The following is a 10,315-nucleotide window of genomic DNA, read 5'->3' as shown; positions in this document are numbered from 1 at the left end:
TTTTCTCTTTTTGCCCATTTCCAGAGCAGTGTCCCTGGTATGGCAGCAAGGCTGTTTGTTCCTGAATTAGTCAACCATCCTGGCAGGACCATGTACCTAATGACTACAATAGCAAGTATGGCCTTGAGTGCCAGAGGGGTAAGAGACCAAGAAAGAAAAGAGAGCCATGTCTGTAGGAGTGTGCACCCTAATGGCAGAGTGGCAAAACTAGCCTTTGTCCCCCAGAAAAGGAAAGAAGGCCAGAAGTTTCTCTCAAGGATTAGGTGAAAAGCCACCTCATGGGACCTCAGGGACTTCACCAAATACTTGAGGACATCTAATTGGATAGAAGCCAAAAAGTGCCACTTGATCCATCAGGGAGAAAAAGAAGAGAAGAAAAGAGCTAAGTGCTTTTGTGAGGTGTTTTTACCAGGAGCGGACTGCTGCACCTGGCTCGAGTTTTCCTCTTTGTTATTATGCCTTTTATTCAACCTTTTTGTTTCTAACACTGCAGCAGAAGTCATCCTGCTAATTTTATGCCTCCAGAGTAATAGATTAGCTGTCCTTGGGTGTATTATATTTCTTTTGAGGGCTTATGAGACCTGGCTAAGAAAAAGAAACATAATAGAGCAGAGCTGGGCAGCAGCTGGGGGTACTACAGTGCACTCACAGCCACCTGCCAACGCAGCTGGCCAAAACTAAAACAAGCAAACAGAAGCAAAACCAAACAGACCAACCCTCAAATAATTTTTAAAAACTAAAAAAAAAAAAAAAACCCACCAACAAAACAACCAAACACTACAGGTGCTTGGCCTAATGGCCTGGTTACTAATAACCTAAGAAAACAACTGTTAAAGATGACACCTGGGACACCAGCTGGCCAGAGCCAATTCCCAGCTATCCCATAACTTGCCTTTCTGTGCAAGCACAGAGGTTTCAGTTGCCCACTTTTCAGAGAGAGGAGCCTGCCAGACCAGCTTGAACATTCAGCAATGTCTACTTGAATGATCTAAAGCTTCCAGTCCAGAAGCCCAAGCTTATGAAGTGTGATTCTTCCTTTAATTTCCTAGATTCAAAACTGATTCTTCAGATCTATGCATGAGACAGTTCTCCAGATCTACTGAGGACATGGAATGGTTTGGAAAGCAAACTAAGGAACAAGGCAAAAAACCAAATTTTACAGGACCAGGCAGAAAATGCTAAGAGGAAAAAGGGCAATTGTGTTTTTATTCCATCCTTATTAGCTATAACTTGCAATTGCTGTGGGGTAGTTAAGAGTTTATTCAGGTTGACAACTTGAGTCAAAAGTTTATTTCATTCCTGAAGCTGCAGACTTGAAATGCTTCAAGTTCTTACATCCCAGGGGAATCCTGTATGCAAAATACTTGAAAACACATTTTTTATCAGAAAGAAAAAGAGATTTAAGCGTTGTTGCAAGTGTTTTATATATTCATAGAAATCTCAAACTACTAGGTTAATTCCTGAGACTATTTTTATCTTTTGCTCTTGTGCTTATTGTTGTCTTATTTGATATTCTCTTACTGCTTGTAACCCACACTAATCCTATCTCACTGCATGCAATAATAAAGCAAAGAATTACCTAAGGGATGAAAAGAAGGCATTCCTCACTATCTTGCATAAGGAGGAAAACCGAACATTTCAAAGACTTCAACAACTCATTTCTCTGAATAGGAGCAAAGAAATAAAAGGCAGAAAGCTTTAACCACTCCACAAATTCCAGCTCAAGTAAGAAGCTCACAAAGGGCACTAAGGCAGGGAGACATGTGGACACATGCACACCATCACCTCCTCTGACAAAAATGAACCTGTTTCACAGCACCAGGCAGTTCATAGAGCCAAACTCCTTCCCCAGCCCCATGGGAAAGCAGTGTCAAGGCACAGGAACTGGGAAGTGTCCCAGGGTGCAGAGATAATGCTGCCAGCATTTGAGCCTGCAGCACTGGCTCAGACACACTGAAGTTCACCTGTGAAGAAACTGTACAGCAGTTTCTTCACACTGCTAAGTTTCATGGGGCTGGCTGTATTTTTCACAGCAGCCACTTCAGTACTGGACTGGTGTAGTGAAAAGTTCTGGAGTTCTGTTTCCTCTCTTGTAAATTCCTATTTCTCTTCTTCTTTAGGACACCCACAACTTGAGACACCTCAAGAGGCAGCATTGAATTGCAAGCAGTTCCCAAAGCGAGCTTGTAAAATATGCTCCGTGTTTAGATTATGTAATATGGGGATTTCAAAACTCTGTATTTCCAAAAACCGTTATTTTTCCAGTTAAAAATGCCTGTCAATTAAAAAGCTTAAACTTGGCCAATTTTAACTGCAGAGGAGAATACTCTCTGTCCCAGACCACCACCCAAACACACCTTTGGTTGGATACAGCTCTTGGACCTTTTGGGTAGCTTGACTACAGAATTCAAACATTCTAGAACAGGGGTACAAATACAAATCCTTATGTAAACGTCTGGAAGCAACTAGGAAGTTGTTGGGATGTTCTCATTCTGTAGGAAGAATTAACACAGCAGTAATAGAAATCACCTTTCTCCAGAAGCAGCTCTCACAGCTAGCACACTTCAGACTGCAGCACAAGCAGTTCCTAGGTGTGGAATCTAGTTGTTACATGCCACCAATAGCATGTGGAACTGCTGCAGGAAAACACCACAGACACGTTTTCTTCTTTTTTTCTTTCAGTTCCAAAGGGAGTCAATAAAACCTGGCTGGCTGCCTGGGTAGCTATGTTAACACTAAAAACACTGACCAGGAGAAATGCTTGCAATCACACCACTAGAATCTTTCCCGGAGGAGGGCAATCCTACAGATCAGTGCATGGTCAAAATTGCCCCGAATTCTCATAATGTCCATCTACTCTGGGTACCCTTACTTGGGATTTTTGTTTCTCAGCCCTCACAGAACTGAGAGCTGAGAAAAAGAGAAAAAAACAAGAACAGTCCTTGGGTAAGGGCAATACTGGACTGTCAGGAACTAAAAATAGTTGATAGCATCTGTATCAGGCATTGTTTTTTTACTCTCTACCAGCATCCATTTCAGGTATCCTGATAGCATGATTTAGGATTTTGCAGCTAAATACAATGGGCTGCAATTTGAGACGCCTACAAAAAATAAAACCTTATCAGACTGGTTTTTCACCTAGGTGACAGGTGCAAATTAGAAAATGAAAGGGCCTAGAGATAATTTTAGAAAAATATAGTATTTGCATCAGATTCCAAGGGCATAGAGATGTTGGAGCAGCAAGGAAATGCTCCCAGAAATGTTTGTCTAGCCTGACGAGACCAGCTAGCCAGAGGAACATGAGAGAGCCACTTCTTTTAAAATGTGTACATTACTGAATGCAAGATCCATTGGCCCTTTCAGCTTCTGTTTGCAACAAAAAGTAAGATATTAACTTGTGCTTATGAAGACTATAATTGGACTTCAATGTTGTTGAGATACTCTAAGAGCAAAATACAAAGAAACTGTATTCCATGCCAGTATATGCAGCATTTAGAGTAGCAACTAAATAGTCCTATCTTAGAATTAAATGTTCAGTTCTTCATAAATGCAGTACCTAAACCAGTTAAATCCCACCTACACTCCAGACATCCACCTATACCTGCTTGTGTAAATAGTATTTCCCACTCCACTCCCTATCTCTTCTCTCAGCACAGTCCTCAAGCCCTCAACCAGGCACAAGCCAACTTCTCACCTGGCTGTCAGTAATTACCAAGCAGCTGTTGGTAATTACCTGAGCACCTGCCCCACCCACAGCAGCTGTGCAGGGCCCTGACTGCTGGGAGAACAGGCTTGCAATGCAGACCTGACACCACACCAAAAAAAAAAAAAAAAAAAAAATTTTACAACCTTTCTGAACAATTTCAAACTAATAAAAGATCAGGACATAGAGAGAGACTTGTTTATTCCCTTGAAGAAAAAGTTTATATCCTTCTCTGAGAAGGGAAGTCACAGCTTCTTTTTTGAAGCAGAAGCATGTTTTATGAGCCCACTTTCCTTCCTCGTTTGTCCCTGCTCCCCACGAGGCCACTCACTAGGCATATATAGCAATACCTGTGTCTGAAAACACATCTACATGAGTGCATGACTTGCACTGCAGCAGTTGAAGGCATTGTTTTTATTGCACAAAGATCACAAACCTGTTCTAGAAGAACTGCAGAGTTCTTACTATGGGGCTGTAAGAACCCTGCCAGCACATCTGCTGCTAAAGCAACAATTCCAGCTTTGCAGTGGCTTAAGCGGGCTGAGACAGAAGTGTTGCTCCATCAATGCATAAACCACAACAAAGCAGTGGGGACAAGCCTTTGTTCCAAGTTTGACTGAAGCTTTGGGAAGCAGGTTTGCCTGCAGAGGGCACACAGAAGCATGACACCTTTGCCTCCTGTGCACCTACAATTTCTACACCATCATTATCACTGCTCGGGTGACTGAGCAAGCTGACAGTGTGTGACAGATTGTCTGTCGTGTACAGAAAGTCACAGAAAGAAGAAGGGAGGGAGAAAACACGGAAGATCACAATGCAAAATATGTTGAAGGAGTGTGGCAAGGATTGAGGATTAAGAGACAGAAATAAGAAGAGACCATACCCCTTAACTGTCAAGTGCTGAGGGGAAACTGCAAGTACTTGCATATTTGAGCTCACCACCTGGACTTGCATGCCTTGTCCACATTAACATTATTTCAATAAATTTTCTTTCTGGAGAAGCTGCCAGGTCCCCAGTACCAGTCCTACCTCCCTTCCAGCAGTCTCTGTCTGGGCAGAGTTGAAAATAGATCAGGGATTACCTTATACTCCATAAGCATTCAAGACAGCCAGAGAGCTTCCAGGAAAAAGGCCATAGTGAGTGCCCAGGACAAAGAGATTTTAAGCAAGTGGAAGAAGGAGGTATTGATTGAGGATCACAGTTATCTTGAGGTTTAACTTTTCAAAGGTTTGTTGCTTTTGAAATAGAGATTTTGGAGCTCCCTTGAGTTAGCAATATGAATTAAGCATTTAAATTTTAGCTTGCAGAATTATGTGTTGAATTTTAACCTTTTACTTAAGAAACATCTGTCATAGTACAAAAAGAATAGAAAAATGCAAATATCAGAAGCTTCTTGCATAAAGAACAATACTGGGAGAAGTCCAAGGATGCAGAAACCCAGATAAAGGGCCTCCTCTGTCTCCAAGCTCATCAAGACCGACAGACGTACTCAGATAAGCACCAAGGGACCAAACCACATGCACAAAGGAGAAAAGTTGAAAAGTTCAGCCATAAGGATGACCACTATCTTCGGCCTCAGAGATCACCAAAGACTCCCATGTGACCCCCACCATGAACAAGGCATGCTCAGAAGGGCATGGATCTAATTATCATGCCAGGCGAGGACAGGCGGGGCCAGGGGTTGAATATGCATTAAAAGGTTGAGCAATGCCATCTATATGGAGCACCTTTGTGAGTAAAAGATTGGGCTCAAACCAGGGCTTAAGGCACAAGTTTTCAGGAGAGCTATCTCGCTTGTTCCAGGTGCTGACAATACAGACCCACTTCATAACTACATCAGGTTGTGGAGTCTATTTATTCCACCTATGGCTTCACTTTTCTACTGAAAACTGCAGGTGAGAAAGCCCAGGCAGAAAAGGGAAAGAAAAACCCATGTAAACAAACCCATAGCTCTATACAAGGACAGAAGCAGATTTCATCTTCACCAGGCTCAAGAGACTTGAATTTGCTCTGGCATTCTTCACATTCATTCTCCTGTGGAAGAGCGCGGGGCTCCCCTTACCTGAGAGGAAACGCGCTCTGATCCTGGCTCAGGCACGGGCTGTACAACCTGCGGCCAGTCCCGTGCTGGTGTGGCTGGAACAGCTGCGCTGCGCTGTGAGCTCAGGAGAATGGAGCTGTAGCTGCTGCCACCCTTGGCTGTGTTTGGGAAGCTGAAGGTAGGAACATCAGTCATCTGTTGTGTTTGACTTTATTGTTACTTAAGATTGTAGTAAATACTGAGCATGAGCTGGGGTGCAGATTGTAATTGTACCTACCTCACTGGGGGCTCCTGGGGAAGCAGTTGCCTTGAGAATCAAGCTCCTCTCCTCCAAAGGCACTTCCCCAAATGTCTGCATTTCCCAGGGAACACCAACACACACTTAAGAAACCCTGACTGAAGGCTGAATTCCTTCTGCTCCTTGCAGCACAGGCACTCCAGCTCGAGCTCATCTTCCTTCCCCCAGCTCTGTGTCACTTCCTTCCCCATGCCCACGTGTCGCTTTGGGCGCGCAGCCCCGGGCCCCTACAAACACGAGCTGCCCGCTGCCTCTGCACGTGCCTGAACTCCTGCCTGCGCTCACGGCAGCAAAACCAGGCTGTTCCCAGCCAGGGAGCGGAGCCCTGTTCCCGCAGGAGGCTCTGGTCAGCCCCTTGCAGGACGCTGCGCTGTGCACGCAGCACTTCTCCTGCCCGCCCAGAACGCTCCTGGCACAGCAGAGCACAAGCTGGCCGGCTCTGGGCTCAGCACTCACCAAACATGGGCACAGGAAAATGCAGCGGCTGTTTTGCAGCCATGCCCAAGACAGCTGGGAAGGGTCCCCTGCCTCTGGTCTCACTTGGTTGGCTTTCTGACTGGACCTGAGGCAGGGGCTGCGATTCCTCACTTGTGGGGAGAGCAGAGCTGCCAGAAGCGCACCCAGCCTGCAGGCACTGCCTGACAGTGCTGCGGCCACTGGGACGCTCGCGCCTCTGAGTCACAGCCACTGCACTGCTGCTGCTGCTGCTGCTTCATTGGCTTTGAGGCACACCCAGAGCTCACTGTTAGGCCATCATGGTCTCTGGTTCTGCCCTCTTCCTGTCCCTGTGTATGCATGGAGCATTGCTGTGCTTTCAGCAAGCTCTTGGGCAGAACTTCCAGCACCGCAAGCTACTCTGCCCTCGGTGGATGCTCACCATGGAAGAGCATACTCAGGCTGGCTCTTCTAAAACCCAGGGTCCTTGTTCCCTCCAGTGTGCTCAGCACGACCTTCAACTCCATGGTGCTGTGCAACTGGAGCAGCAGGACAGGGACCTCTGCAGCCTGAGCTGCCCTTGTTCCTCTCTGCCCGTGCACAGACGATGGCGTGGAAGAGAACGGCAGCAGGGCCCTGCGTGTCCCCGGGCTCAGGATTTGTGCTGCTTCAGCTCCACGGACAGATCCACGAGTCAAATGAAAAAGAAAAACTGTTTAATAAGGGAAGGCAAAGCAAAGGGGTGAGCTGGGAGGGAAAAAAGGGGATGGGCAGGGTGTGGGGGCTGGAGGGAGGGAGCTGCCAACAGGGAGGGAGATGGCAGGAGCTCCTGGAGCTTGCCACAGGCTCAGCTGTGAGCAGCAAGAGCTGGGCCTGGAGCTGCAGCTGGTCCCCTGTGCTCTGCAGGTGCTCCCATCTTCAGTGGGAACTGGGGGAAGCCAAAGGACACCAGTTGTTCTGATCCTGCAGATGAAGTTTGGCAGATCTCCTGGACAGGGACAGCAGATGGGACATGTGGGAAGCAAAGGGAACACTGAGTCAGTATGGGGACGTTTCCCTTGGCAGCAACTGCACTTCCATCAGGGTTAGAGGAAGTGCCAGAGCCTCCCCAGGAGGGTCAGAAAGAGAAAGCTGCTGAACGGGCCGGGCTGTGGTGAGCACCCATGCCAGCCTCAGCCCCACCCTGCCTCCCCGGCCCTGAGGCCTCACCCGGGCTCTCTCCAGGCTGGCAGCAGCAGGGCCCCGCTCACTGCTCCTGCTGCTGGCACTCAGCTTCTCCCTGCTGGCTCCCGGCAGTCTCCAGCTGTCACTGAGGTCTTCCTTACAGCTGTGGCAAAAGTGGAGGTTCTGGAACTGGTTCCAAGGCCTGGCAGAGCTGCAGTCGCGGAGCCCTCTGTGCTCCCTGCTGGCCCCTCCATCCCCTCAGCCCCGCCATGCTCTCAGCAAACCCCCAGCCCCCTTCAGCTTCTTCAGCCCCTCACAGTCCCCTCACCTCCCTCAGTCCCTTATGACTCATCCCATCCCCTTAGACCCGCCACCCCCTCAGTCTGTGCCACTTGCCTGTCACCTCAGTGCCACCATGGCCCTGGGCTGCCCCACAGCCCTCAGCCCCAGCAGCAGCTCAGGGTCACCGTCCCTTCAGCGCCACCGCCCCCTCAGCCCTCTCAGCCCCCTCAGTCTCACCGTCCTTCAGCAGCTCCTCAGGGGACAGTGCCTGGGGCCACCGGCAGCTCCCAGTGCTCCAGGGACACTCGGGGCTGGAACTGCTGCTGCGCCCGGCCCGGCCGCCAGCTCGGACCCAGCCCAGGGAGAGGGGACACAGGGGGCACAGGGGGAAAAGCAAGAGGTGAGCGAGGAAGCAGAACAGGGCAAGAGGTTAAAAAGAGGTGTATATAAATATCAATCTATGTGTCTAAACCCCCATATACAAATATAAATATGCATTTACAAATGTATATATGTAAACGTAACTATACACAGGTATAAGTGCAACTGTGCACATCTATAACTACAACAACACATCTAAAGCTATAATAATATACCTCTAAAACCAAAAATAAATTAACTGTACATATTTCTATCTATATATATACATAAATATAATTACATAGATCTATAAACAAAACTACCTAGATACATAAACATTAACTATACACATCTATAAATATAACTGGAGACAGAGGCATTCTACCTGCCCGATGGTCACAGGCTCTCCCTCTGTCTCTTCCTGCCACACAGGGCAGCCCTCCTGGAGAGGTCAATCACACGGGATCTGGGAAGCAAAGGGAACACTGAGTCAATATTGGCCCTTGTGCACGTGTTCCTTGAGCACCAATTGTCCTTCTACAAGGGACTGTCAAAGATGGCCTGAAAGGCAAACTCTCACTTGGCAATTTGAAGCCTGCTCTTTAAAGAACAGGGATCCTTCCAAGTGTTCAAAACTGAACTGTGTGAAGTGTTTAAGTATCCTGATAAAGCCTCAGCAAAGTCTCAAGCTTGAAACACAGACAGTCTCAGTGACAGAGAGACCTCAGTCCTCACTGAAGTGGCTGAAGCTGAAGGCTGCTGGGAGCTGAGTTATGAACCAACCTGGGACACCAAGCTTGGTGACACAACTGCCACAAGGTCAGATTTATTCCCTGCTCTCTTGCCACAGCAGAGGACTCAGTGTCAGAGCCTCTGGAGAAGCGTGGAGGGCAGGGCTCGGGGAGGTTGTGCCAGTGCAGGATTTGAACTGAAGGCACCAGGCAGAACCAGCCCTGCAGACAGGAACTCAGCTCTGCTCATCTCCCTTGCTGCCAGAGGCAGGCTCAGAGCAGCCATCTCACACCTCTCTAAACCAAAGTGGGCTCTGTCCTTACCAGGCTCCTCGGGCTCTGGGGAACTGCTCCTGCAGCTCTCCGTGCCAGATGAGGCTTCCTCTACTGCAGCCTGGTTCACAGGCTCGCCTCCGGAAGACTCAGGCACAGCATTAATATTGCTCTTGAAAGAACAATGGAAAGAAAGAAAACTCAAGATCATTTGGTATTTTCTTGGAATCACATCAGGGATGCAGTTTCTCTTCTTCTCCCTGTAAGCTCTCAGCCCAGCCTCTTCCTTTCCCCTGCCATGGAGTTACCTGAGCAGAGGGAGACCTCTCAGACAGGGATCTCCTGATCTCCCGGATCATTTGCTCGACAGCAAAGCCAAGATCCACTGGTGGTGACTGCTCTTCCTCAGGTATTATGTTTTGGGCTGAGCTGGAGGCTGTCAATGCTGCCCAGCCTGCACTGTCAGGTGGAGCGCTGGGTGGGGTGGCTGCAAGAATCCAAACACATTGATCAGGCTCCACAACGTGGCTCTGGACACAGATCTCTATTGCTGCCTTGGATCAAACATCACAGGCAGCAAGCAGGAACAAAAAGGCAAAGAAATTTTTGTCCTTCTAGGTTCCCCTTCCTAGTAGGCTTGACAATTTCTGACCAAGAATGACAGAGCCTTGTAGAAAAATACTTCAAACAGCCACTTTTAATTACGTTTTGGAAAAACAAGGCTACAACTCTTTTCCTACCTCGTGGGTCGAAAGCCGGGGGCTGGGGCTGCTGCTCCCTGTGCAGCTGCTGGAAGCTGCAGGGCTGGAGCCGGAGCACCTCCCGGTCGAGCGGAGGCTGCTGCCCCCCGTAGAGCTCCTGCAAGCGGCTGGGGGGCCCCTCCTGCCCGAGCGGCAGCGGCCGCTCCCCGTGCAGCCCGAGCAAGCGGCAGGGCGGGATCCCGAGCACCTCCCGCTCGGCGGGCAGCGGCCGCTCCCCGTAGAGCTCCTGGAAGCGGCTCGGCCCCTCCCGCCGGGCCGGCAGCGGC

At 48.6% G+C, this 10,315-nt stretch overlaps 1 long non-coding RNA gene across 3 annotated transcripts; it reads right to left on the bottom strand.

The window, feature by feature from the left end:
* Nucleotides 1-5,888: 5,888 nt before the first annotated feature.
* LOC135291922 (uncharacterized) lies at nt 5,889-10,043 on the bottom strand. 3 transcript variants are annotated; one of them, XR_010354567.1, is made up of 8 exons: nt 10,029-10,043; nt 9,597-9,775; nt 9,340-9,460; nt 8,162-8,750; nt 7,688-7,805; nt 6,921-7,466; nt 6,023-6,097; nt 5,903-5,917 (listed from the first exon to the last, which is right to left on the bottom strand). It is a non-coding gene; the product is annotated as an uncharacterized LOC135291922 (long non-coding RNA). The 3 variants fall into 3 exon arrangements; XR_010354566.1 differs by lacking the exon at nt 10,029-10,043 and having other exon boundaries at nt 5,889-5,903; nt 9,597-9,787; XR_010354565.1 differs by lacking the exon at nt 10,029-10,043 and having other exon boundaries at nt 9,597-9,787.
* Nucleotides 10,044-10,315: the final 272 nt, after the last annotated feature.

This window comes from Passer domesticus, unplaced genomic scaffold (assembly GCF_036417665.1).
Source record: "Passer domesticus isolate bPasDom1 unplaced genomic scaffold, bPasDom1.hap1 HAP1_SCAFFOLD_145, whole genome shotgun sequence".
Taxonomy (NCBI): Eukaryota; Metazoa; Chordata; class Aves; order Passeriformes; family Passeridae; genus Passer; species Passer domesticus.
This window is presented reverse-complemented; position numbering and strand designations above follow the sequence as displayed.